Genomic DNA, 23,337 nt, shown 5'->3' with positions numbered 1-23,337 from the left:
CATGCTACTCTTTATCCTAATGAAATTTTAATTTCACTCGTGGTTTAAAAGGAATAGAAGACTGTTCTCTTTGGTAAACAAAATGATATGGTAAAATTAAATTCTCAATAAATTAGATTCTGTGGGCAGCTTAATTTCTTGTTGACCTATAGTAATAAATAAGGAAAAGAAAAATTCTCAATATTTTATGTCTAAACTACAATTAGAAGGACAGAAAAGTGAAGTGTCCCTTTAAAGAATGGCTTTAATACAATACAACACTAACCTATATCGTACATACATTCATAAAGTGAATCCTAGTTATGTTCGGTACTGTAGCTTTAACATTGTATGAAGCAATAGGTCATATGTACACTGAGCAACAACAACAGTTGGAGTGGCTGTACGAATAGCAGTATATGACATTATGTGATATTATATGTATGTATATTATATGGATTTTTGCATGTGATATAATATGATATGATATGATATGATATGATACGATATCATATCATATCATATCATATCATATCATATCATATCATATCATATCATATCATATCATTTTATATGATATGATATACTGTTATTCATCCATTGTAAGAGGAACATATTCGTTAAACACCAATATTACTTTTTGTCAGTGCTCCTATTTATATAGGCATATTTTCTCTTTGCATATGATCCCTATCACCTGCATAATAAACTGTATTAGTCCTGTATCATATCAGCATTGTTGGATGCTTTATACTAAACTAAAACTAGTCTCCATTGTTCAAACTGACATGGCAGATTCCATCTAAACATTTACAAATGAATAGCTTCTCCTTCCACATTGAATTGGTATTTTTTTATTATTAAAAAAATGGAATTCACCAATTGAAGGCATGAACCAAAAAGTGTCCCCCATTATCTGAATCCACCCTATCACTTTAGAAACATTTCAATGAAAGCTTGTAGAGAACATGAATATTCCCAAGATGTGAAATGATCTGCTTTTATTGTAAATATATCCATACCCACAAACAGTGATGATATAGAAAGGTCAAAATCAGATGACTTAAATTTTGTGCCACTAGATGACACTAGAGTGCCTTTATGTGACTCTGGTCTGAGATGTAAAAGGGGGATCTATTTGAAACTCAAGATTTAAATCTAGCCACAGATATATATATATATATTTTAAATAATATTTGCTAAAAAAAAAAAATATGAAAGATCAACACAATGTAAAATATCTATTTTAGTGAGACATAATACACAGTGTATTTTGTTTTTCAAAGGTGACGACATTGGTTACCCGGATATCCTAGTTGAAAATTTCCTTGTTGCACATGGGTAATGGAGTTTTCTACCATGACATTCTTGAATGACTTTTACGTACGTTTACGTGCGTTCGCAAGCAGTAAGCAACCGCCCACTACGCATTTGGCGTACGGGTGTTCTGTATTTGCTCCTTGGAGATTCCCCTTCCTTCCTGGGCTGTTTGAGGTAAACCTACGCGGTCGCATCAGTCTCCAGAATACCCGACGGAGAGAAAATAAACTGTACATGTCCGCGTTAGTCACAAGTGTCTGAAACATGGAGCGGCAGCGGACAGCGCGAAGCTAAAGCCTGGAGAGGTTACGGTGGCTAAAGTCCAAACCCGGGGAAGAACTTATCGTCTCGATGGCTGTGAAAAGTTAACGCACAGACAAGCGAAAAACAGCAATAATTCCCCTCCGACCGACTTGAGGTAAGAATAACCGACGTGTGAGTGGACTTCACGAAGTACACAGCTGTCGAACAGCGTCGATAACGTCGATCAAATGACTGAATAAGAGTGTCTTTGTTTACAAGGTCCCCGGCGTCCTCGTCTCGAGCTGTCTCAATGGGATTGTTGAGAGTTTTCATCTGGATGCACCGTATAGCTAGTGTCAGTGTTAGTGACAGGGCTCACAGGCTTACAGTTTGGCCATAAATAGATTGATTATGTGACAGTACCTGTTATTTAAACGTGGGTTCACATAAAGCCTGTGGAGCTCTGTCTACTGAGGCTGCTTCACTCCATAGAGCAGCATGATACAATAACAACATGGACATTTTTCTTCTTCTTGTCTGTTTAGGGGTAGTTGTATAGGTCAGAGGGCAAGGTCAGGTAGATGAAGTGAGATACTAGACACTTATCAGCTTGGACACTTAAGCAGGATGGATGATATGTGACCTGGGGCCCGAACTCTACTCATCCAATGTGTGAATGTTTTGCTTTAGAGTTAGCATCGAAATAAAATCTTATGTGTTCGGTTGAGAGTGAACTTAATGAGTGTAGTCCAGGGATACTCAACTTGCTTTGCTCGGGGGCCACTTTTGCGAAATAACAGGAGACCAGGGGCTAGTCGCAGCAGCCCCATATATGCTTCTAGCAATTTAGGACATCTCTAAGATTGTAGCACATTTCTAGGATTTTAGGATGCTTCTAGCATTTTTGGGTTGCTTCTAGGATTTAAGAAATGATCTAGGATTTTTGCATCTTTCCAGGATTTTAGAACATTTCTAGAATTCTAGGGTGTTTCTAGGATTTCAGTACGTTTCTAGGATTTTAGGGCATTTCTAGAATTGTAGAACGTTTCTTGGATTTTTGGACACTTACAGGACGTTTTAGGATGTTTCCAGGATTTTAAGAAATTTCTAGAATTGTATGACATTTCTTGGATTTTTGGACGGTCCAAGATTTTAGGACAGTTCTAGGATTTTAGGACAAGGCTAAGCTAAGACCTGTGTCAGTGGGGTGCGGGGAATCTTCCACTAGCACTTTTTTTGATAATCAAGCTCTGTTTTTACGCTGTTTCATGCACCCTGGTACCTCATCTATACTTTAAATACAAAATCAATTTCCTGTGTGAATCACTTTATTTTTGTTGTTAATTAGAAAATGGTTTGGGGGGCCACCCGGCACACTATCAGGGGCTATATTTGGCCCACGAGCCGTAAATTGAGTATCACTGGTGTAGTCTAATCATTCGTGTTCTACTTTGTGAATATCCACTGGAGGGAAAACAAGTTTGTGACAGGCAGCCAGGACATTTTGGGTGGTGTAGAAATGACAACTTACAATGTACCGTGAAATCAGCTCACATCCTCCCTTTCCCTTCTTCCCCCTCTATGTCCCTGGAGAATAGAAATGAAATCCAATCTTTCCCTCTCCCTGGCACTGACTGTGTCAGCTGCTGTATCTGTGGGTGCTGACTTGCAGAGGGACAGGTGGCCTGTGGACAGGTGCACCCTTAACAAAGAAGGTTTGCAGTCCTCTGACTGTGTAGGAGCTGTTTTCTTCCACATCAGTGTAGTGTCTGCAGCTGCAATATAACAATCCCACGATAACACTCTGTTTTTCCCCGCTTTGTTATTCTGAATGTGCTGTTTTGTGGTTAGACCAAATTGAAACCACCCAAATGTGATTGCACAACCTATTTGCTTCTGGTCACTGTGGGGAGTTTCATGATGAATACAAGTAAGCTGTTTGTGCACTGTCTTCAGACACTGATGACCGGTCTAGCCATGCACTCTGGAACTGGGGTCGGACCTATCTGGAACTGTGTTACACATCTTATCCTGTTGTGTTCTCTGGAATTCCAGTGGAAGTCAAGTTTACCAGACAAACCAGTTTCAGTCTCAATTCATTTAACAAGGGAACAGAAACAGGAGTCATGCTCGGAGCTGTGCATTCAGAACACACCCTTAGTGTGAAACCAGGCAGAGCTCCAGACGAATGACTGGCCTTCTTGACCTGCAATAGTTCGTGGCTAATGGTTAACCCACTGCTGTGAGTGCAGGGAAGGATGCTTAGAAAAATGTGTGGTATGAGCATTTTGATGTCATGGTTAGGCCTGTGCTTTATGCATTGCTGCCTGTGAATTCAAAGAGAGGGATATGAGGGATCAGAAAAGAGGTCAGCAAAGTGATATGAAGTGGAAGAGAGAGGAGAGGGAAAGTTTGAAGGCTTATCTCAGTAATGTGCAGGGACAGTTGAGCAATGATGAGTGTTGCAGTCACCCTCTATCTTCTATTTAACCCTTTGCTTCCCCCTTCAGCAGTAACCATGTTTGCTTGCTTTCTCAAGAAACAGCTGAAAAATATGGAGAAACTTAGGGGCTGTTTGTTATTTATGAGAGTGGAGGCTGTGGTGCAAAAAGGGGGAGGCATGTGAAATAATTTTTTAAGCACTGCAGAGGGACTCATTTTATTATTGTGGCTTATTGCAAGGGCATACTACTTTAAATGGCTGCATTTTGTATGTATTTAAACAAAATCATACATGTTTTTTTTTTTTAAAAATCACACAAAATTACACCATTTATCCCAACCAGAAACTGTAAAACAAAACTTATCATAGGATTTTCATATTTCTGATGTGGGATAACCAAATCTAAGTTTAAAGTAGTGATATATCACTTTATTCTGCATGTCTCATTTAGATTTTTGTCTTTATTTATTTAAGTTTTATAATTTTCAAATAATTCTTCCCATTTTAAAGTAATTTTCAGGTCATTTTCTTCATCATCTTTTACTAATTTCTTGCAGTGTATGGGACACTTGTCACCAAGTTGTTCATTCCATCTGAGCGCAGCACAAGAAAAACTGATGATTAACTGTGTTTTATAGGTTTAACTTTTAACTTTCAAATCAAGGGTGAGTAATTTATGGTGGAGATAGGGTCATGCATTTTCCCAAGTTACTCAAGAAGGCTCTAGGAAAAATATTAGCTTTGGGAAGGGTAAAAAAAAAAAAAAAATCAAACCGCAGCCACCCTCCGCCTCTGATAAATAGAGAACAGTCCCTTAGGCTAATAGACAATTTTGTAATATTTGTGACATGTGATGTGGTTGTGTCCAGGCTAATTCTGACACCTATCACCAGTCACTACACTGGGATCCTATTCACATTAACAAGTTAGATCTCTGTGACTCGATTGAGGTTTATTTAAATCTCTTGAATGCAGCCTCCCAGCTTTTCCCTGATCGCCACCTCCAGTGCGCATGCGCCCTGCTGACACTCCAGTAATCCGCTGTTATAGGGGGAGATTGCATCCTCCGTCCACTGCGCTCACGCTACCAGTGAGGGAGAATTAAGGAAAAAAATAGAGAATAGATACATAAAACGGGACCAAATGGAAACGTTTAATACCGGCTTCCTGGGATGGGGCCGCTTTACACTATGAGCAGGCGACAGCGGGACCGGACCGAGGATGTGTCTTAAGACAGTATATACTGGAAATATGAGATGATCGCAGGCTGGGATGGACCCGGCGGAAGATGGTGATATTTGCGATTGAGTGCTGCTTCCTGGATTCTTCTCGGTTATTTTCTTAAGCGTTTATTCCGCCTCTTGCACGAGCCTCGGTGCCGCTGTGTGGACCACCTTTTTTATACACTTTGCAGTGCTGTTGTTGAGCTCAAATCGAAGCCCATATGCGTGAGAAGTGATCACGAAACATCCACAGGATCTTGACACCTAAACTGAAGCCCATGTGATCCTTGCGTCCATCAGCTGCATGTAGAATAAAGCAAAAAACAAACCGCCCTCCTTAGACTTTTACCTCAGGGTTTTTGCAAGATAGTACTCGTCAAACATGTATGCAAACTGGATGGTGCTTGTTTCCATCAGCTGCTTCGCCTGTTCAGAGACTTGCCATGACAGGCTCGCAAGTCCACATGAATCTCAAGTTGATGAACTAGACTGGCCGGCCTCGGCGGTGGGATCAGACAGAAATTAAGCTGTCTCTCTCAGACAGCGGAAACTCGGATCATCTCCCGGCGTTGCGCTGGCAGCAGAGCACCGCAGACTCAAACGGAACATCCTTCTCCTATTCTGTCGGATATTACACACAACTTGAGGGCTGAGCTGCAAACATTTTCATGCTGTTGGAAGTTGAAAGAGCAGCTCCGTGTCTTCTGATGAGTTCATGTGAGTGGAAATCTAAAAAAAATTCAGCAAATACCAGAAGTGTTTTCAAACCCCTGAGAAAGCCCTCCTCCCTAAGGGGTTTCAAACATGGCGTTTTATCCAGTTGGGAGAAACGCAGCTGGGGTGTTCTACTGGTAAACTTCCCCAGCAGCTGTTAGTCAGACTGGATGTCTGAAAGATGAGACTTGGATGTTAGCATACTTGCAATTTTGCCAACACCCTTCCCAGCAAATGCATTGATTCCCTCCAGTGCCCACATTGTATTCTGTGGATGTATTGACTCTTATCCCGGCTGATCACCATGCTGTTGTGCCGTCCTGGATGTTTTGTTTCTTAGGTGTACAGTTCAGCTGCTGAGATGCTGAAAGATGCACCACACCTTTTCCTGCTTTTCTCTAACTGATTGATTCGAGCATGTGCAACGGAAAGAGGACCCAAGCATGAGACTGCACAGACTGAGGCGATGTGTCAGACTGATTGCAGGTGGAATTAAGAGTGGCACTATGGACGACATGGTGCAGTGTTACAAGTCTTCAAGAGAGACAATCACGAGCCTTTGCTGTGAGAAAATTGTATTTTCACCTCTCTGAGACCAACTGCTGAATGGGAATCAGCGCTCTGCGCATCAAATTTCAATTGAGAACTTCTTCTTCCCACATGCACTGTGGGATATCCAGCCTGCATACTTGGCCACCTGCAAGTTGCGCTCGTTTTTTGAGTGCCCTTATCTTGGAGTCCCTGTTGCTGTGGTTTTTGTTTGTTTTCTCTCTAGCGCCCTCAGAGGTCTTTTGCTGGAGGAAATTCTTCCTGTTTATAGACGAAAGTTGTTAACAGGAAGTTTACAGCAAATACAAACACATGATCGTGGTCTTAACAAGCCCTTTAGTCTCAGTGTGTTTGTCTCAATACAAGTGTGGATACCTGGAGCTCTAGGGAAAAGCAGAACAAATCTCCCAACAGAGTGCATTCAGAGACTGATTTCCTATCGCAGTGGTGATGGGGAGCTCAGCCTCGTCTCTCACTGCAGAGACCGAGTCAGACCATGGCTTCCGCAGCACCCCATACCCGTCGTCACCCCCTGTGGGCTGGCTCAGGAACAGCCACAGCAGCCCAGTGTGGGGCACCACCTTCATCACACGTCAGCAGCAGCACCCTCTGCCTCACCGCGAGCGCAGGTAAGAGCCACCACTGCTGCAGGGTGCCAACACATTTCTCAGATGGGTGCACTCGGGGCACAGAGCAGCAGGCCGGCCTGGCTTGGCCAGTTGTTGGGGAAGTCGCCGGAGAAGTGAGACGGGGTGTTGTATTACACAGGAATGCTGCCATTTAAAGCTGGGAGCGTACAAACTGGCATTATTCTGTTTGCTGATCTTGTCTTGGCTTCAGTATTTGGGGCGCTGTGTTGCAAACTGACACCGTTCATCGTACTTCATAGGTACTACTTTCTCTTTCATAGGCTTTTAGAAACGATTACGAAGGATTCAATAACCTCACAGTGATGAATCAAATCCCTGTTTCACCAAAGCTTATCTAATCAAAGTCTGTATTTTTCATGTTTTTTATGATGCACCCAAAATCTGACTAAGCCGGATTTTTAAAACCAAAATCCAACCCTATTGGTTCCTCCTTGCACAGCTGTACAGTATGTGCTACACTTTTATGCAACGCTGAGTGGATTGCCTGGACAGATAGATTGACCTGACCTCTGTGAGCCCAATGAAAAGCAGCCCGAGGGTAATTAGAGGATGAGTTTTGCTGTCATGCCTTTTATCAGGCTTCAAGACGAGCTTTGATTTATTAATTCTGGAAATGATTAAATACAGTGGATTGATTTCCTTGTGGCTGTGGTATTGTTTCACTCACATCGTTGTTTACTGTGAATAGAGGCTCTTTAGTTTGCTAGTCAATACTGGAAAGTTTTCAGACTGTGACCTATAAAAAGTTTCTCCAAGAACAAACTTCTTATTGAGCTAGCTGTGTAATTGAGCGAGGTTTAGCCGAGCAAACTATTTGCGGAAGAGACACGCTATTCATATACGCTGTTTTGTCAGTATTGACTGCATGAAAAAGATATATTCAGTTACTGTATCTACAAGAAAGACTGTGCAGCAGTAATCCATTGTTCCAGTCATTGCCTTCTGAGTCATTGTCAACACAGCGAAAGGCCTTTCAGCAGAACGTGTTAGAAGCTATTTGAATGTGCAGCTCATCCAGCAGTTTTTGACTGACTTTCCTCCAAAAGGATGATCGCCTCAACCGCCCTCACAGAAACTTGTTCAGAAGCATTTCCAGTTTTCCTTCAGCTTTTTGGGTCATGTCTCCCGGAACGAGAATAGGCAGTTGTTATCGACCGCCTGTAGTGTATTGAAGTTGTTGCTGAGTCACTCAGGGCATCATGGTCCGGTTGTTAGTTATTGATTTTCAGAGAGCCCGATCACATTTCCCCACAATGGATGTCATTATTTATTCAGCAACGGTCTCCAGTTGGGCTTTCATCTTTCTTGATTCCTGCCCGCCGCTGTCAATGCTTTCCTCGCAGATGCTCTACATTTAACAGTTAAGGCTGGCTGCTGTTGCTCACTCTTGTGAGAGTTTTAAGATATAGATGGTTTTAGCCCATGCTTAAACACAGTTCCATCAACCATAGCTGCATGCATGGGGGTCACGCATGTATAGCTCAGACTGTCAGTGTAGTTTTACATCATACAGTCAACTTGTTTTTCTATTCAGCAGACTCTTCCATTGTGCATCTCTGTAGCAACAAGCCTCTGCCTCCATCACCAATCAGACTCCACCCTCAGTCAGCTGAACACGTAAACACAGGCAGACACACAGAGATATACAGCGCACACCGTCTCAGTCTACTGCTGGGAGGCACAGAGGGACACACACACATCTTCTGACAATAGATGTTTTAGAAACGCTGTGCAGTAGCACTTGGAACATGCCCTCTTATCTACCCCCCCTCTCTTTTGCACGCACTCACTAGCAGTCTCCCGCACATATACACATTGCTGTGTGAGCCTAACAACGTTAGGCAAGCTTTGCTGAGCTGTGACAGAGCATGAAATATAGAAACAACAGAACACTATGAGCCCAGCTTAACTTCAGCCGCTCTCATACGCTTTATTCTCTAATATATTGTCCTACAAAACACTTTCTTTTTCCTTGTTTTTCTTAGCTCGGAGACTGCATGAACAGTCTTGTCCTTGGGTAATTTCAATTTGTTTTCATCCAGCAGCAACCCATTGACTTTGGGAAGTGTTTGTGTGCACTGAATTAGTACCTCAACTGTGAAGTTTCACTCAAAGATAACAACACACTCAGCAGACAAAGATATGCAACAGCGGTGTAGTTGTGTAAGCTACAATGTTTCATACTTTTGAAATCTTCATATTTTCTTCATTTGAATAGCAGCACAGTGCAGTTTTATCGCTATATTTTGGTGAAGGGATGACGTATTTTTGTAGGCCAACCAGGAAGTAAGCATCGCACTGATTCCGTCGTCAAAAACCTTTTTGATTGGGATTTTCGGTTGTCGCCAAAAATAAGCTCTGTGACGAACACAAGTTTTTGAGACTTAAACGTTTTGTTCAGCATGATAATCTTCTTAGATGAATACTACTTTTGTGTGTTTTGAAGCGTAAATTAAATCACCAGAACTAAAAAGGCATTATTTGGCTATACAAACTACATTGTGGTTGCACGTATTAAACGTCACCACTACAAATACTGTAAAAACACGTCAAAACATGATCCAAAAATATTATAAAGACATAAATGTACAAGTTCGAGGGTGACTCTGTGAAGCTGTACAGGCGGACAAGTGGTTTTAATGAGTTTCTGTGTCCGGTGTGATGACGTCTTACGTCCCCGACAAACACTGATTTACCCACTTGTTAGCAACCGCCTTTTTTAAGACGAGTAAAACCTTAAAAGTTCAAAAATCAGGTTTAAGTGGACGTGTTTTATGTTGCAGAACAAAACATCTAAATATATTTAGCTTGTGTTAACCACAGACCTTATTTAGGGCATTTTACCGAAAACCCATTCAAAAAACCCTTAGACTTTTGGACGAGGTAAACAGACAGTTAGACCACCAAATCAAAAATATATATTTTTCCTCTTACCTGTTTACTTGTTTTGGTTTGACTTTCTGAGTGTTGGAGATATCAGCTGTAGAGTTGTCTGTCTTCTCTTGAATATAATGGAAATAGATAGCACTCAGTTTGTGATCCTCAAAGTGCCAAAAAATATATTAGAAAAACTCAACAGCTGTGTTTGGTAAAATTCACATTTAAAATGATACCAGTGCCTCAAATTTGATACCGGTACCCAACAGTATGCTTTTCTGGTTACTCTTTGTCTCAACAATATACAATACAAAAATATAATAACAAACATTTCATTTTTGAAGACACCACAGTTAATTAGCAATTCTGCTGTGACTGAGCTCCATGGCCAGGTTCCCGGCTTCAGGGCACTCTGCGATGTCTCAACCACCTCTCTGAACCCGTCTGGCACCATGAAGCCCTCAGAGGCCAGCCTCGGAGTTCCAGTGGCTGGCTTTGTGGTTCTGCTGCCTCCTGTTTGAACCTTCTCACCCAGGTGCTCTTAGGTATCAGAATTTGGCGCCAATTAATTTAACATGAATCAGTACTAAGTAGTTCTGATGTAATTCTGTAGGTACCTTCAAAAGTACTAAGTTTGGCATCCAACACTACTCAACAGCAATATGTCTTTCCAGAAAGCATGGACAGGTTACTTAAGATAATCCACAGACCTTGTTGCGACCAGTTTTATGGAGGAACTATTTTCTTTCACCCACCAACAGTATCACTGCGAAGACGAAAGCCTGCGTCTGTTGACAGCTCGACTTGCACCACCGAGCTAGTTATTGTTACTGCTCAGCCGAGGAGGACACCACTAATGTTTACATCTCACACTGTCTTGAGTATGAGTAAATTCACACTTATGTGGTGATACAGTTTGCGAGTGTAGTTCGTTAGAAAGAGCATAGTTTCTATATGAAACCGCTTACAGCAAAGTCTGCGGATTATCTTGAGTAACCAGATTTCTAGAAAGAGACATTGCTGTTGAGTTTTTCAAATGTAATTTTTTTGGTGCTTTAGCCCCATAAGCCGTGTTTTATCTGGTTCCATTATATTTGAGAGAAGGCAGACATTTCTACAGCTGATATCTTAACTCACATCAAAACAATCGAGATTGACGAATGCCAATAAAGTAAGAGGAAAAATATGTACGTTTTAATTTGGGGTGAACTGTCCCAGTAACAATGGAAGTGTGTTTAATGTTATCACAGCCCCACAACGCTGGTTTGTTCCTTTGCACATGGCCTTTAGCGCCCTTTAAGTTAGTGTCTGCTCTCTCCAGAGTCGATCCCAGAGTCTCCACTGTCCCAGCATGATTGATGATGGCGTTTATCGCAGCTCCATTCGCTGGCTCTCCTCCCTTTAATTGGATTAAAACGGGTCCACTTGGATTCTACCAGCTTGGTCACCGGCCGTGTTTATGTCTGAATTATTTCAGCACGTCCTCCCTCGCTGTTGCCTGTCTGATGAAGACAGGGCCACGTGAGGACGGTCCGCGAGCCACCAGAATAGATCTGGCACGCAGGCTTTGTCTCACAGTGTGGCAAGTCTTCTAGAAAACACAGCATTGATGCAGCAAGGAAAAAACTAGCCTATTGGCACTGAAACTGACATGCTTCCAGATCCCCCCACTCTTGTTGCCATGGAAATCTGTAGCATATGTTCAGTAACCTAATTCCATCGGGCCCTAGATAAGACCGCACATGGTAACCTGGCATCCTCACACACACACACAAAAGAAACAGGCAAATTACACCTCTGGAAGAATACCATATAACCAGCTGATTATTCATGACAGTGTGTAGTGATGTCACGTAGAAGCCAGTGAGCTAGAAACCTCAAGGCAAGTGGTCTGCCCTCCAGGTTTAAATTTGTGCCTTGGAAACAGGAAGTAAAACTACACTGTGTGCTGCCTGTCTGAGAAGTTCCCCTCTGGCCGAAGGCAGCGCTGTGTCAGCAGTGCTCCTGCCCTCAAGGTTTGGGTGCCCGAAGTAACTCCAGATAAGCACAGTGGCAGCGGCGGAAGCACCCTGCCCCTGCCATTACTTCCTTATTCTTCCTCCCCGACTCTAGAGCTTCCTGCCAGCTTCCTGCCTGCTCTCACTTTGCTCTGTGCTACTGATGTCTGCTGAATGCCAGTCAGACAGTTTCTTCTTTTTAAAGATTCAAATGTCTGAAGCTGTCTCCACCGTTGACAGATTCACTTGTCAAAAATGGGCACTGGTTGTGAAATATTCACCGAGGGCACAGCTTAGAGGTCAGAAGCTACTGTTATTTTTTCAGTTTTCTTTTCTCGTCTTTTGACCAGTATTTGCATCCCTTGTGTCTTCAGTCTCTTATCCAGCAGAAAAGACTTTTGGCTCCTATCTTATGTTGAAAATAGATCTGGGTTATGAGGTCTTGATCATGAGAGGTGTGTGATCATCTGGGTCAGGCTTTCATAAAAACAACTTTACGTAATAAACATCATAACCAAACCCAGATATCCTCATGCATGGCGTAACTCTGACACATAACGTTTAGGCTGCACAACAGCACCCTTGTTTAACACCCTTCTTTTGATTTTCCATTTCAATACTGTATAAAAGGAATAGTTAACTTGCCCTGCCCTGGGGCCACTTTTGCAAAATGACTGGAGGCCAGGCACCAGTTAATAAACACATTAATAATGTCTCATAATATAAATGAATTGCCTGTTTTGAGTTTTGGGTGTTTGCTGTCCTCACTCATCTTTGCCAAGAGGCAAATCCAGTCACAGCCCTCTACAGGTCAGGTGTACGCAGGGGATTTAAATATCACTGGTGTGTAGCCCAAGGGTTTTGCAATATGGAGAAAATTAGATATCACACAGTCATTTTTTATCATATACCTCTATTGATATTGCGACAATATTGTGGGATTACCTATTGGTGCTTTCATAAAATATTTTTTCCCCCACGTAATTAGAATGTATGTATCACAGGGTGGGTAATAAATCTGTTAGTCCAGTCAGAGGTGGTCAGGTCTGATCGATGGATGAGAGGAACAGCTGCTTCAGAGGTGGTGAAAGCAAACTTTTAGACCCAAGCGCAATTAAGGATAAAGTTTGACTTTCACTGTGCCTGGCATTGTGCTGCTCCGTGTCAGCCCAGAGCATGCTCTGCACTCTGAGAGTGTGGTGAATGAATATCCGAATGGTATATATAATCCAGCAGTGCTCCTAATGAACTGTCAAGCTTTAAAAATATTAAATTAAATTATGGTGGCAGATGTTCTAATCGTGGCAGTTTAATCGCCACAAATAAGTAAATGTGTGGGAAACCCTGATTTACATAATGAGATTTTTGATAAACAATCATCAGCATTGTGGATATAATGACTTAATGGGTTAAAGATAAATAATAGAACAGCAAGAGCATGCTGATATAACATTACTTTACTGTAACGCAGCCTTTACAACCAGGAAAACACATCATTTACGATATTTACACCCAAATCTAAGAAGATATCCGGTCTCATATCAGGATATCAGTATAATATTATTATACTGCCCAGCCCTAGTATAGCCTCAGAAGTGTTTATTGGTGGATTATCTCGACCTAAGGTCACTTTTATGAAAGACCTTTCGTCATTTGCTCTGCGAGGAGTAGTCTGTGCCAAAACAATGATATTTTATAATCTATTCTGTCTCAAAAAGTCTCATTAAAAAGTGTCCTGCTTAGTGTCACTGCTTCAAAACTTCCTCAATTATCTTGTTGTGCTGTCCCCTGTGACTTAAGTCTTCACTGTCACCAATCCCTTGTTTCACTTCATCAAGTCTCAGCATGTCAGAGTAGAAACTCTTTATCTGCCGCTTTAGTCTGGGCTCTCGAAACAACGCCTCAGATGAATTAGTGGCTCAGCTCCATGGTGTTTGTTATAACGTATTCATTCTGGAGACCTGTCAGGGTTGAGTAATGAGTCATATTCATGCCACAGCATATACCCAGCAGGTAGAAGTGAGGCTGTTACAGTTGATCCACAAGTCTTTGACCCTGACTCATCAGCTCCTTTGATAGACAGGCAGGGAGGAACGCTTGTTTGGGGAAAATTACTTTTAAGCGAAAAGGTTGCTCCCATCTCAGAAGCAAGAAAACATCCCACAATGAAGTAATAAACAAAATCTTCTGCCAGTAAAACAGCTGCAGACAAACTACATTCATTCCTAAAGGGGCAAAATAAATTCCCAGGAGGTTTCCTCAAGTGTGCTAAAGAATGTGTGAAAGTGCTGATCTTATCCCTGTCACTGAAGTTTGCAGGGTGCGTTCAGATGCAGCAGAATGTTTCGACATTCATTATCCTTTTTTTTACGGCTTGTCTGATCCGAGGCCATATTAGCCTCTGATAAGTGTCATTTTTTTTAATAACAAGCTGCGCTCTGTTAAACAAGAATCACCACTCATTTGGCATCATCACTCTGTCTGCTAGCGATGTTTGCATGGATGAAGTAAAATACATAAAAAGCACAAGCAGCGATGCCAGTGCTGTGAAAACCCTGGGTATTACCCCTGCAGCTGGTGGTTATAAAAATCACTCCCTGCTTCCCTGTCACTGCTAGAGCTGCATCTATTAAACGGGTTCATCATCAAGCGCACAATAAATGAGACATTTTTCTAACATAAACATTTTATAAGCGACAGCGTATACGTCTCCAGCTATCTCACTGTGTTCACTCAAGACTGTGCCTGTAAATATTTATCACAAGAGTGACTCACTTTATTTGAGTGTGTTTGTGTGTGGGGGCTACATGTGCAGCCCGTCTCGCAAAGTGAGTTCAGCACAGTCAGGCGTCCATGAGCCATCCAGCCTCGCACAGCCTGTTAGTAATTGCTGATAACTGATGTTGCAGAGCAAAAAGTTCAAATAACAAATAAAATACTTTATCAACAGATCAAGTGTAGCAGCGTGTTTAATATGAGACGAGACTTTTATTTCTTAAAGGGAAAGTTTGCCCCTGAATCAAAAATACATATGTTTTTTTCCTCTCACCTTTAGTGCTGTTTATCACTTTAGATTGTTTTGGTGTGAGTTGCAGAGTGTTGCAGTTATCAGCCATAGAGATGTCTGCCATCTCTCCAAAATAATGGGATGAGAAGGTACTCAGCTTGTGGTGCTCAGAGTGAAAAAAAAAACATTTGAAAAACTTAAAAAGCAATGTCTATTCCAGAAATCATGACCCGGTTACTCAAGTAAATCTACAGACCTTGTGAGAAGTTTCATGTAGGAACTATTTTCCTTCTACTATGTCAGCCACACCGTGCAGTAGGAAGCATGTATCCACTCATAGACAAGAGGCTTGCGCCTGTAAAAGTACAAGATGCAAACATGGCATCCTCTCCAGCTGAGCTAAGTATAATGTTAACTGGCTCAGTGGTTTTAAGTAAGCAAACAGTGGATTTATGTTTCCTTCTTTGCAGTAATACAGTTAGCAGTACTAGTTTGGTAGAAACAAAAGAGTTCCTACATGAAACTGCTCACAACAAGCTGTAGATTATCCTGAGTGATGGGCTCATGATTTCTGGAAAGAGCCATGGCTTCTGTTTCTTTTGTGTGTGCTTTGAGCACCACAAACTGAGTGCCATCTAGTTCCATTGTATTGGAGAGAAAGCAGACATCTCTACAGCCAATATCTCCAACACTCAGCAACTAGCACCAAAAAAAATTTAGATTAATAATTAGCACTACAGGTAAGAGTAAAAAATGTATATTTTCAATTTGGAGTTAACTGTCCCTTTAATACCTTTGGTTCATCACTTGATTAATACATTTAAGTGCATTACAAGACATTGTTAGATAACACTGAGGCAAACAGGAATCACTTTGCAGTGTTAACATTGAGGCAAGATAGTATGTGATTATTTGCAGTATTGAGTCCTCCACTGACCATTTATAAAGCTTAATTGCCCCTATATGGGTGTCTCAGAGTTGATTTAACCAGCAGCCCAAATACCCAATAGCTAATGATCTTAGTTCTTATTAAAGTCAGTTTTTTGTATGCCAAGTATGTTGTCATATCAGGAAGTTCTTTTGTTATGTTGCTCCCAGAGACACGTAGCACGTACACACACATTATTAGTCTAACGGGCAACAACAGTATTGAGTAGACAATACATTTGTATTAAGGTATCCTGTTTGGTTACTCGTGTTTACAGCTGAGCCATTGAGAAACAGCACAGAGAGTCACAAGATGAGCTGTCATGGAAACCTCTGTGTGACACTCACTGTGCGCTGACTGACAGGCCATGTGTTACATAAAATCTGTGAAGTGCTGACTAACTCTTTTTGTGTTGTAGCTTAGTTTAATATCAGGATTAATTCATCAGGCAGCCAGTTAAGTGTTTCACTTGTTGAGAAAGAATTAGTATTTTGACATTTTTGTCCTTTTTGGTGTTCTTTCATTTTTAATCATGTTCTTTGTTTTTAGATTTGTGTGGGACTAAAGGCGTATCTGTACCACACAGTGCAGTACATCAGATACAATAAAGCTAAAATAGATCTGACATTTCGAAAACAGTGGAATATGCACTGCAAAATCTGACAAGTTGCTTACCCAAAATTATCTTGGAAAACAATTGCCTTGAAAAAGGAAAGTGAATATAACTTAAAATCTTAACATATGTTTACTTTATGTCTCATTGTTAAGTCAGGTAACTTGATCATCACAAAGAGGATTTTGCCTATGATGACATCAGGAGATCTTTGAGTTCTGTTTTGTTAGAAAATGCAAATATGATTTATATAAGTAGTTTGCAACTGGCAAAAATAGATATACAGTTTACTTGGTTTACTGTAAGTTGCTTAAGCTGAGAAAGATTGATTTAACTAAACTTGTTATTTTTTAAAATAGCATCAACTTCACAAAATTAAGAAAATGTACCTAAATTTCAAGTAAACTTAACAATTAGATATAACATAAACATAAGACTAATAGTTCTGTTTACTTACATTTTCCAAGGCGATTGGGTCCCTAGATTTAATCAAAGAAGTTAAATCAACTTGCCGGATTTTATAGTGTGAATGTCAAAGCAGCTTAGGCGTATTGCCATGTTTAATCTTCAAGGAACTGGATATAATAATGCGCATATTAACAGCCACACCTTCTTTTATCTTGATGACAGTCAGTGTTATGATCCTTGTTGTTGTGTTGAATGTGTAAAGCAGATTCACTCTGCCTCCAATGATCAAGAAAAGTACCGTGCTTTCCCCCTCAGGCCCTGGGCTCGAGGCCAGCCACAGAAAGGCAGTGCTAATGACTGTCGCACAAAGGCCAAATGTCTCACAGCGTCGCAGGGAGAAGCTGGCGAGACTCAGCTCACTTAATCTCGCAACCAAGTTTAGTATGGAGAGAATCCAAGTAGCCAGTCATAGGTGGCCTACACATGATCAGCAGACTTACTGTAGCCTTAGCATCGATTACAGCCAGGACTGTTTACATTGTGTCTCTCTCAGTGTCTCAGGTACGTTTTTCTCCACAGCCTGAGGACTTCCTTCCTGACGCCTTAGTTGTGGCAGTTAGTTTGACTTCTTCCACCCACCATGATGTTATGGGTTTGCTCATTTTCTCAGAGTAGTGTAGCGCTCTCACTCATAATAGTCGGCTGAAGTGCTCTATGATTGTCTTACACCTACAAGTGATGCATTGAGAAATTGGCCAGGGGTCACTGATGCTCTTACTTAAATTAATTTAGACTAGGAGTAGGTACTTTATGGGCAGCAGGCTGCACCGAGGGCCTCATTGCAAAACGATGGGTTTTCTAGAGGTGAGGTCTCTCTCTCTCTTGCATTCTCTCTCTTTCTCTCTCTCCACTGTAAGCTATTGGCTACCCGCCCAGGTCTGCGACACTGAGGAGCTGAGGAGCTGAAGTGGGCACTTTTAGAGCAGCTCCACTGAGCACAGGGCCAAGGACAAAAGGTGCACGTCTGTGTGTGTTTGTACACACTCCTGTGAGTGGAGCTATACACGGAAAGCATCATTTTATGTAGGGTTCAGGGATCATTGGCTGTAACGGTACATCATCTGCTGCAGGCATGTTCTGTACATACAAAGGTATGTGTGAGCACACTCTGTCTGCGCTCACAATGCATCTTTTTAATTGAGGGCCAGAGTTATGCTTGTAGTTGTGCTTACAACAGATAATAATGAGATAATTAATCTAGATATTAAGCATTCCGTGAGAGGCTGATCACTTCAATGAAAAGCCCCCGCGTCGGATGCTGCAGACAGAAACATAATGAATTTGCAATCCCTGCGCTCCGTCGAGAACCAAATCAATTGCTTTGACAAAGTCTCCGTGTGGCTGACACCGTGACTTTGCTCTCTCGCTGAAGATGAAAGAGGCCTGACAGTTATGAAAATGGCCACGAGGAAGAACCTGTCATCAAACATGAGGTGTTGACACTTGCTGTTGTTGTTGTCGCCACCACTGTCCTCGTTGCTGTTTGTGGCCCTCAGATAGGCAGGCCTTTGGAGAGCTTAGCACGGTGTGAACATGTGCCATCAGTGTTAGCATGGGGCCGCCTCTTAATTCAACCACATTTTACCCAGCTAGGGGAGGGGGATGTGTTGTAGTCTGAGGACACAGCTCAGGTTGTTTAGGGATGGATGGAATAATTTCAGAGCACAATGAATGATGCACTTTAAAATTCTTACTCAGTGACTAATACTGTTGATGCTTAAGGTCAAGACGATTAAATATTGCATTGCTCCCAGGAGGACATGGCAGATGAGTGATGAACAGTGGTGGAGGAATTATTCACTTCCTTTACTTAACGAGAAGTAGTAATACCACACTGTGATACTTTGTTACAAGTAAAAGTCCTTCATTGAAAACTTAAGTAGAAGTACGTATATTCATGAAAAAGTAATTAATGCAGAGAAATAAAAAAGACCCTCAAAATTCTAAAACAATAGACAAAAAAACAAAAACCTCAGATTTATTTATTTATTTATTTTAAAGAAAATTCAAATGTATTTCAAAATTATTTTTTTAATTTTCGAAAAAAAAATCTGAAAATTATTAGCAAAAATATTTTAAAACCCCACAAAAAAAACAAACAAAAACGTTTTTTTTTTAAATTCTCCCAAAACTCAAAATTATAAAAATAAGACCCTGAAAAAACTCAAAATTGTTATTAAAATATTTTTAAAAAACACACCCAGCCTCAAAATTACTGCGAGCTAATTAAATAATCAACTATTTATTTCAGATGTCTTTGTATAAACTGATAATTTAATTTATAACAAAACATATTTTTTAAGCTATTGTTAGGTTTATTTGGGGAAATCTTAATTTGTAAAGTAACTTAGGTGTTCAGATAAATGTAGTGAAGTAAAAAATACAATATTTCCCAATTAAATGTAGTGGTGTGAAAGTATAAAGTGGCATGAACAGGAAAATACTCAAGTAAAGTACAAGTACCACAAATTTGTACTTGAGTACAGTACTTAATTAAATGTGCTTAGTTACACTCCACCACTGGTCATAAAGGACTAACCAAAACAAACAGCCAAGTACTGATTTCCTAGTGTTTGTATATCTTAACAAAAATTGTGTTTTCCTAGTTTTGCTTATTATTATCATTGGAATGCTGTGTTTCCTCCTCACTCAGTGGGCCTCGGTTCATGTTGCAGTGCTGACTTCAGCCCGGGACAATGAATTCAGCGCTAATGGCTCCTGACATAAAGCACCGGGACTTCTGCTTCCATACTTGTGCTGCCCTGGGGCTGAGGACACACACAAACTAAGGCACAAATGCAGTTTGACAATCTAACAAGATGCTATATCTACAAATAGAGATACAGTAGCTACATGCCTGCATACACACAATTGTACACACCCAGCGGCAAGGACCTGTACACACGAAGATACCCAAAGAGACGCATTAGCTTCCATCCCTGCTGTCTTCCTCCTCCTTACCTTAGGGAGGAGAGTTAACAGGACGAGAGGACACTGTGCTTAGAGCTGGAGTTTTTTTTTTTTATTAGAGGTTCCCCTGAGTTCTGAGGATTCAGGGTTTGAAAGGGTTTAATGGAGTTGAATTAAGAGCAATTAGCTGGCCAGGACACATGGTGCTGCAGTGGAGAAGAGCAGGACCTTGGCTGGCCAACCAGCAGCCATAATTACAAGACTCCTCTATACTAATGTGGAATTGAAATGTCACATAGATTTCATTTACATGCACAAAATAGTCCTATTTTTTGCCCTTATTCTGAAAGAGACATTATTGCAACTCAGATATTCACGACTTATGAAAATGAGTACTCAGCTAATATTCCTGTATAGATGCAGCTGTGCAAACTCAGATTAACTGACATTATTCTGACTTTTATCACATTGAAATGTTGAAAAGTGGAACAGCTGGAGCAGTTGTGGCATTTTGCTTTTTTGGGTCAAAATAGGATTTTTTTTCCCACTGATGGTGAACTTGTTCAACTGTGTGAACACAGCCTCCCTCTTTTATTCTTTTAATCACCTTCATGAAAAAAGTCAGTGTTGCAATATTTGCCCATATCCAAAAAATCTGTATATTTTTGGGAGAAGATGCTATGTATTTCAAACTTCTTTCCAAAGAATGCTCCTAAAATCAGAGGTGCCCCCAAGGGTGGAGACACAGGGGTGGCCATTGCCCCCCCTTATCCAATTGCTCTTTCAATGGCCTTCCCCGATGAAAATAATTAGATGCTGATGTGACTGTCTTTAAGAAGTTGTGGCACTTATTTTTTAAGCTAGCGCAACGGTAATGGTATGAAATTAAACAAATGAAGGCATCCATTGGTACCAGCCATGTTGGTATAGCTTGTCAGGAAACAGGCTAAATACGCTCTAAAGTTAGGCTTAATCTTGGCTAACAACTGACATGGCCATTTTCAAAAGGGTCCCTTGACCTCTCACCTCAAGATATCTGTCTAAAAAAGGGTTCTATGAGTACCCACGAGTCTCGATCAAACTCTAGAAGGGAAGTTCCCATTGAATATTTTCTTCCTTACAATCAGTTACAAAAAAAATCTGTGTATTTGTCTTTTTGAGGCACAAGATAACCAGCTTATTTAAGCATAACAAATCAAAACAGGCTTGTTATGGAACTCAAAATATACTGCCATTAGTCTGTGCACATCAGATAATATTTACTGTAAAATAAGAAACCAAAGTATATCAGTATGCAGTTTCTTAACTCTTAATATTGACATAGTTTTTAACTAGCTTATGCTACAACAGCATAACCGAATCTCTGAAATTCAGATATGGCTTTTTTTTTCGGTGTGCCACAACAAGATTTCTCAGTGGCCCCATATGTCATCCCAATGAAAAATAAATGGGGGCTCCACTGCCTAAAACACAGAATAGTATCAGCAGTTATCAGAAATCATGCATATTTCATAAAATCCAAATACTTTTTGCATGTCATATTTAAAATATTTTCATATTCAGAATAACAGTGGAATATTAGTGTGCATGTAAAAGGTTGTTTTTCATGCCCTGATGTAAAAACAACGAAGGATTATCAGAATGTTTTTCATTAAAAAAAAGAAATAGACTGTTTCCACAGGGCATATAGACATTTTACCAACAGCCACAAATCAGTTTTCCCCTTTAAAGTCTTTGTGAAAGCAGCCTTAGATTTCCACATAGTTCTCCAACCATAACATAATAACAAGGGATAAATTTGGCCAGATCCACAAGCCCAGTGGTCATTTTGTGGGCAACATCTTTGCCACAGGGATCAATGTGAAGAGCATCGCAGGATTCCAGCTCTTAGCACCTTACCCTCCACTACCCTACAATTCCCACATTCACATCTCTGTGTTGCTGTTCACACATGAGCAGCTTGAGTGACAGTGACATTTATGGGCTTGTCCAGAAAGCAACCACGTCCGTCCCTCGGGGCCCTCCCTCTCCAAACCCCCTCCCTTCCTCTCTGGAGGTATCCAACTGTGCTGCTTTCCGTCCCAAAGGCCCTAATACATCCACTATCAATAAGTCAGATTGACTGAACCACAGTCCCGCAGAATGAACTGCACATACAAGTCAATCCACCACAACAGACTGCTTTATTAGGTTATTATGTGTATGAGGTGGGAATCAACTGAGCAGCCTGAGCAGATAGATGAATTGCCCCCCTATGCTTCTGAATCAAAACTGTCTAAAATTGATTTGTTCTCCTCTTCTCACATTTCCCTCTGCACTATTTACACTACTGGAGTCCTGTTAAAGATTGTTGATGGTAGTTGTTTTTAAATTGCTTTGAATACAGGAGTGATTTGTCACTAAAATATGCCAGTCTTAAGTGCTGCCGGAATTAATAGACTACTGCATTCAAAAATACATTAGGAAATTCATTTGGGCATGGGATTGACCTGACCTTAAGTTGCCCCCCATCTACCCTGCATTAGCATTCATTGAGTAAAAGGCGAGAGGAGCGCTAATATGAAGTGGAAGAGATCCCACGTGTTTTTTTTCTATTCTAATAAGTGTCAGTCAGAAGGACTGAGGAAAATATCCTTGGTATTCTGAGGCAGCCTCCTCTCCTCTTCTCTCCTCAGGCTCCTCCTCTCTATGTGCTGTCTTCCTGGCTCTAATCATGTGGCCATTGTGTATGGATTTACTGCCCTCAGAGCCCCCAGGAGGGAGATTTGATTTTTCCCCTGCACTGGCTAATCTTTCCCTCTCACACTCTATTTTTCTTTTCTAATTCTGCCTGTCTCTCCTCCTCTTGCACTCTCAGATATTTTCGCTGCCCTCTCTTCCTTTAGATAATCACTCTTAGTTGACTGGAAGCTTGCATTCATTCTCTGACTTTCTCATAATTTTTCATCCCTCACTCTTGCTGACCGCGTCTTACTTCTGTCTTCTCCTTTCCTCCTACTTTTCTCCATCGACACTTAAAACACAGAGAACATTAGCGATTGCAATGGTTTAAATCAGTGGTTTCCAACTTGTTTAGCTGCAGGGTCCAGATTTCTCCTTAATCATTAGTTCAGGGTTTACACAAGATAAATAACATATTCAATTTTATTTCACAAAATGTGAACGCCTGGGCTAAGAACACGATAAAATAAAACACTGTGCAAGAATAAAGTGGAATTGCTTAAAACTTAGTAAATAAATAGCAATGCAACCAAAAAATTGCATATGATTGCTTCAAGACCAGTGACGCTGTAAGGGCAGGACTAGGCGAAATAATAACAAGGACAGGGCACTGAAAGTGTTGCTGTGCTGGAAAAAAAAAGAGCTTGTCGTGATAAAAGTTAGTAGGTCTGTACTCCAAAATAGTGTTTATTTTA

At 40.9% G+C, this 23,337-nt stretch overlaps 1 protein-coding gene across 1 annotated transcript in view; it reads left to right on the top strand.

Annotated features, from left to right (window-relative positions):
• The first annotated feature begins 1,530 nt into the window (after positions 1-1,530).
• Positions 1,531-23,337, top strand: part of capn15 (calpain 15) — a 54,349-nt gene continuing 32,542 nt past the window's right edge. The window contains exon 1 of the mRNA XM_042507273.1: positions 1,531-1,717. The gene's annotated coding sequence lies outside the window, so the exon portion shown is untranslated. The remainder of the gene's footprint in view (positions 1,718-23,337) is intronic.

The sequence above is a fragment of the Plectropomus leopardus genome, chromosome 19 (genome assembly GCF_008729295.1).
Source record: "Plectropomus leopardus isolate mb chromosome 19, YSFRI_Pleo_2.0, whole genome shotgun sequence".
NCBI lineage: Eukaryota > Metazoa > Chordata > Actinopteri > Perciformes > Serranidae > Plectropomus > Plectropomus leopardus.
The sequence above is the reverse complement of the archived record's forward strand: the minus strand, read 5'-3'. Positions and strand labels throughout refer to the sequence as shown.